Source organism: Pseudopipra pipra, chromosome 6 (assembly GCF_036250125.1).
Source record: "Pseudopipra pipra isolate bDixPip1 chromosome 6, bDixPip1.hap1, whole genome shotgun sequence".
In the NCBI taxonomy this organism is placed as follows: Eukaryota; Metazoa; Chordata; class Aves; order Passeriformes; family Pipridae; genus Pseudopipra; species Pseudopipra pipra.
Window position 1 is genome coordinate 65691886 of NC_087554.1, and position 5954 is coordinate 65697839.

Consider the following 5954-nt stretch of genomic DNA (forward strand, 5'->3'; position numbering starts at 1 on the left):
CTTGAGTCAGCCTCTTCCATTATTTATTATAACCCCTACCACACGGAAGTTAGACTCTCACAATTATATCCTTTCCCCCTCAAAAATTTAAAACATAGCAAAATATCTGAATCCCTGCTGTTTTTTGGTACTGGGAGAACTCAAACAGTTTGCAAGATTTACTATTTCATAACCCACCATCTCCTTCCTCTGATGGCATTAGTATTGCCAACACCTCCACCAGGAGGATAACAGTGCATTTCTCACTGTCATTTCCAGCGAAGCTTAAGCCATCCTGACTGGGGTCAACAATGCCCCAGGAGAAAGGAGACCTTTCCTTGTCCTACAATTGCAGGATCATAGCTCATTGTTTTTTCTCTTTGAAATATTCCCTCACAAGAACCTCATCTCTTTCCCCAGATGCCTCTACTGTCTTTAATTTAGGATCATAGCCAGGCGAGCTAAAATCCCAGGAATTCCTGAAAGCACCAATGTACTCATGGCCCTGCTCCAGAGCACAGACTCCCTGCACAACATGAACAGCAGGAGAGCTGAGGTTACTGTCTAGTTCCAGCTGCTCTCCTGCACTGTCCTCTCTCCTTCCTCTCTCATCAGCACATCTGGAGCAGACACAGCCATGCTCATTTTTCCTTCTTATCTCCTTTCACAGTGTGACCAGGCTGCATTTTAGGAACTACAGGTTCCTAATGTTCCAACTTAATGTTGAAGTGAATAGCACACAACAGTGTAGTCAGAGAAGGATAACACAAATTTCAGTTCTTTCAATGCTTCACAATCAAGTTACCTTCCTGTAGCTTGGCTAGGAGCTACTAAATGGTCTGACATAAAAGACAAAGTCTTAGGCATTTTGTCATCAGTTTCCCCACAAAAGACACCAAGTTCATGCAAAGTATACCAAGTTTTTTAACATCTATACTGTGGTGACAGCTAATTGTTTTACAGTTTTTGTTTTTCATGCTCTTTTATATTTTTTGCCAAAAACATCTGTTCTTGGAGGAAAAAAGCTGCTTTAGGGAAAGAACCAGACTTTTAGACTGTCCTGGCAAATATTTCTAATGAGTTTTAAAGTACTTAAAACAAATCTTTAAAACTGTCAAAGGGAAGAGTTGGGAGAAGAAGGTAACAAGAGAGGAGGAGAAGGCTGAGGATGGACAATGTTTATAGACACAGAGTTTAACTTCTAGGTTGCCCTGTGTGGTGTCAGGAGCAGGACTTGATGATCCTTGTGGGTCCCTCCCAACTTAGAATATTCTATGATGGCTTCCCGGCGCTGCTGAAAACGTCCTAGAATCCCACCTGACTGGAGGTTGCTTTCCACGCTTAGTCAGAAGTTCTGTGTAACCTTAGTTGAAATGTAAGACCTGCATAGTGACTTCTGCTCTCTGACTGGGGGACAGACTGCTGGGTTTGGGTGAGGTTTCTCTTCTCCTGATGTTTTAAATGTTCTCAGAATCCACATGTAAATCTTTGTCTACGGGAGAAAGCTGGAAAAGAGAGCAGCTGGAACACTTGTGGAAGGACATGGGCAGCGTGTGTGTGCAGGGCAGCACACTGGCAGGTACCTCCCCAGGAAGATAAAGTTTACTGCAGAAGTTTTCTGAAGAGTTTGCCTTGTGAAGTAGTACAGTGCTTCTTTGTCCTCACGGCAGAAGTGTGAAAGCAGCTCCATGTTAGAGGAGCGGGGCTTTAGTTCCTGTGGGATTGGTCACACTTAGCTCTTCCTGTGTCAGTCACAGGTTTGGAAGAAACCCCGCTGTGTAGCTAAAGCAGTGCACCTACCAGAAATAATGACATACTTTAGAAAAGGTGAAACAGTCAGATCAGAATATGAGAAAGCTCTGCTGTTGGCTGCACTGTTCCTTAGATGAGGCGAGTAGGTGCGGATGGAGTCTGTCCTGTGTCTGGGATCCACAAGCAGCTTTCTGTCCCCTTAGAGCAGGTGTTCATTGCTGGGTTTCTGTGCAGATAGAAACCTTACCTTTAGCAAGCTGGTTTGTGTACAGCTGTTTCTGTTCCCTTCAAGGACCTGATGCTTCTGCAGTGGGTCCCTCTGAGCTCATACTAACACGAGGAACTCTCGATGAAGAGCAAGAAGAGAGGGAGAGTGACACTGATGACATTGACCATGAAGGTAAGGGAATGAGGTCTAAAAGCTGCCTCTCAAGAAATCCCCTCTATATTTCATGACCTGGATGGACTGTAAGGAGAGCCTAGAAAACAAGCAAACATTCAGTCACCTGACGTGTCAGAATCTGTAGCAGAAGCTCAGCTGCAATGGTCAGTGCAGGGATATCACTCTGTAACCTTTGTGAAAGTTCAATTGTAAATTTTCTATTCAAGTAATTAATAGGTGTATAACACACATAAAACAGAGAACTCGTTAGGCTTGGGGCATGCAGTGACCTCTGAACCTGATTGATGCACAGATGTGTCCATCATCTTTTTGGCCTTACAGTTTCTGCCCCTGGCTCTCTTCCCTTTTCCTGTGACTGTGGTCTTGGAGCAATCTTCTAAGTTGTTACAGTGTGATTTTTCTCTTCTATAGCTCACAGACTTAATCTTCATTCTTTCCCTGTTCCACTGATGGGTAGGATCACTTATTTCCTTTGCCCTGTAATGTAGTTGAAGATGGAATAGACTTTCTATGTTGCTTTGGCTATCCTGATTCTAACTTTTTTTCAGAAACACAAGTAGAACAAGTACTGAAATAGCGCTGAACTTCAGCAGCAGCGGGGGCTGCGCAGGAGAAGGAGGGTGGGCAGCGGGCCTGGGGCAGGCAGGGGGATGGGGGTGGGGGCGGGCACTTAAAGATTCCGCCCAGGGAGCTGATCTCAGCCAGCACCCAGTCGGGGCAGTCTAAGTCTCCGTAGAAGCAGAACTGCTGCGTGGGGAGAGGCGGTCAGAGGCGCACTGCTGCTCTGCGTCCTCCCCGCTCCCCGCCGCCGACTCCCGGCCCACCACGTCGCCGCTGCTCCCCGGTCCCCCATGCCGCACAGTCCGCCTTCGCGACCCGGAACCGCCCCGTGTGCCGGTGGGGGGCTCCCCGAGGGGCTCTGCAGGGGCCTTGGGGCCGGGACCCCGGGGGTGCAGCCCGACCAAGGGGCGGGGCAGGGGACGGGGTCCCGGGAGCGGGACCCGGGGCGGCCACGGACCCGCGGGAAGGGCCCCTCCGCCACGGCCCTAGTCCCTCCTCCTGACCACCCGAGCACCTCCCGCCACCCCGCCGGCTCCAAGCCCCGCCAATCCGGGCCCGAGGCAGCGTCTGGCCCGCCAATCCCGGGCCGCCTTTCTCGGCGCCGTCCAATCACAGCCCGCCTTTTCAATCCGGCAGCGGTCCCGCAAGCTCTGCCCGCTCAGCCGCGGCGCGGCCCCTCCGCGCGGCACCGTCCCCCTGTTCCCCTCAGACGCTGCTGGGACCACGGAAGGGCGGTGGGAGCTCCGCGGTCACGTCCCCTCCGGGAGCTCTCCCAGGAGAAGGAGAGGGAGGCGGGGAGCGGGCGGGAGGGGCTCCGGGAGCGGGGCCTGCGGGACCAGCGGGGTTCTCGGGAACGGGCGGGCGGGGATTGGCTGGGCTGGCACGGGGGGGCGGGGCTGTGCGGGCCGCGGGCTATATATAGCGGGCGGGGGGAGCGGGGGGGGGGGAAGTTCGGCGGCGGAGGTGGAAGCGGCGCTGGAGCGGCGGGAGCCCGGGCGAGATCGGCGGTGAGCTGGGACGGGGTCCCGCGGTTGCCGTTCCCGACGTGCAGGTCCGATCCCGGCCCGCCACTCCCAGCCAACTTTTCTCCGCTCCGTCCAATCGTAGCCCGCCCTTTCAATGGGGCCGCGGTCCCGTAAGCTGTGCCCGCTCAGCCGCGGCGCGGCGCCGCCCCCCTTCCCCACGTTCCCCTCAGGCGCTGCAGGTGCCGGCGCCTTTGCTTCGGGAGCCGCGCCTGCGCTGCCGCAGCCCCCGACAGGCCCTGTTGGGACCAGGGAGGGCGGGTGGCACAGCTCCGCGCTCACGTCCCGTCTGGGAGTTCTTCCGGGAGGCGGGGAGGGGGCGGGAGCGGCGGCGGCCCTTTCAACGGGGCCGCGGTCGAGCAAGCTCTGCCCGCTCAGCCGCGGCGCGGAGCCGCCCCCCTCTCCACCTCGTCCCCCGCGTTCCCCTCAGGCGCCGGTCTCGGCGCCTTTGCTTCGGGATCCGGCGGAGCCGCGCCTGCGCTGCCGCGGTGCCCGCAGGCGCTGTTGGGAGGGCGGGTGGGAGGTCCGCGGTCCCGTCCCGTCCCGGAGTTCTCCCGGGAGAAGGGGAGGGAGGCGGGGAGCGGGCGGAAGCGGAGCAGCCCCTGGGAGCGGGTCCTGAGGGGACAGCGGGGTTCTTGGGGACGGGCAGGGCGGGAACGGGCAGGCGGGGATTGGCGGGACCGGACGCTGCCGGACGCTGGGATTGGCTGGGCTGGCACGAGGGGGGCGGGGCCATGCGGGCCGCGGGCTATAAACGGCGTGGGCGGGGGGCGCTGGGGGCAGTTCGGCGGCGGGGCTGGGGGCGGCGCTGGAGCGGCGGGAGCCGGCCCGGGATTGGCGCGGCCGCTGGGCCGAGGAGCGGCGGTGAGCCAGGGTGGGACCCTCGCGGCTGCCGCTCCAGGGAGCGGCGGGGAGCCATGGGGCAGCACCGCCTCGGCTGCCGATCCAGGGGGAGCCGGGGTCAGTCCCCCACAGCTGCCGAGGCAGGGCGGTGGGCAGGCGGTGTCCCGGGCAGCTGTGCCGGCCAGCTTTGGTCAGTGCTCAGTGGGGGAGCAGCTCATGCTCAGGGGTGCTCCCCCGAACCAGAAGGACTAGGATGCAGCCTCTCAGTGGGGCTGGTACTGAAAGTATTGTTACAAAGAAAAGTAATAAAAGATGTTTCATTCTATTATAATTTTATTTTACTTTTATTTTCATCTTTGACTACTTGATTGTTCTATTGTTTTGTTGCTGTTCCAGTTGGGATGGGTGGGACAGCTCCTAGAGATATTTAAGTGAACGAAAAAGACTGATTTGTGACCTTGTCAACAGCCCGGGGCTGCAGAGATACCCAGGAGCAGATTTAGGCAGAGGCAGCAGAAAGCTGAGGCAGAGGCAGCAGAAAGCGGAGAACCTGGAGCTCAGGCAGCAGAGCTGGTGGAGACATAAAGACGGTAGGACTGTGGGCAGAACAAGAGTGGGGCTGGATTAGGGAGCATGGACCTGGCATAAGTACTGCAGGGATGGAGCTGGGATAAAAATAGTCAGGCCTGGCCTGGAATGTGGGCTTGAGAGCTGGGGTGGAAAACTCAGACCTTAAACAAAAGAAAGATGCTAGGATTGGAACGGGCAGCAGCTTTACCGGGAGCTGACAGCAGAGCTGGCAGAGAAATAAAGGTTGTGGGTCTGGGTATGGGATAGGGAGAGTGGTGCTCGGAAAGGGACTGTGGAGCAGGGATAGGGACTGTGGCACTGCAGCAGAAATCACTGTAGGATTGAGACAGGGACTGGCACCGTCGCTGAAACATCTGTGTGTCTGTGGAATAGGGATTGATGGGCGGGAACGTGGACTGGGGGGAAAGAGCCGAAATCAGCCTAGGGCAGGGATATGAACTTGGGAGTTGGGACCAGGTTTCTGGGGCTAGAGGAGCACCTGAGGGACTGGGATTGGGAATGTGAAGTTGGAGCTGGAAAGTCGCAGAGCTGGAGCCAAGCTGAAGATCCTGCAGCGAGAACCTGGAGCAGCTTCCCGAGGCGGCGCTGGCAAGATGCAGAGCTACTGCTGAGAGAGCAGAGCTGGCAGTGCAATAAAGCTTGTGGGTCTCGAGCTGAAATCACTGAGGGACTGGGGTAGGGTCAGGGTTTGGGCTTGGGACAGTAACACTTGGGTCAGGAATCAGTGTGGGGTGGAGATAGGGCCTGTGGCACCATCGCTGAAATGTCTATACAGCTGGAAATGGGATTGTAAATTGGGAATG

At 56.4% G+C, this 5954-nt stretch overlaps 1 long non-coding RNA gene across 1 annotated transcript; it reads left to right on the plus strand.

Annotated features, from left to right (window-relative positions):
* Positions 1–1263: 1263 nt before the first annotated feature.
* Positions 1264–2659, plus strand: LOC135416522 (uncharacterized). Its single transcript, XR_010431620.1, has 2 exons — positions 1264–1354; positions 1451–2659. It is a non-coding gene; the product is annotated as an uncharacterized LOC135416522 (long non-coding RNA).
* Positions 2660–5954: the final 3295 nt, after the last annotated feature.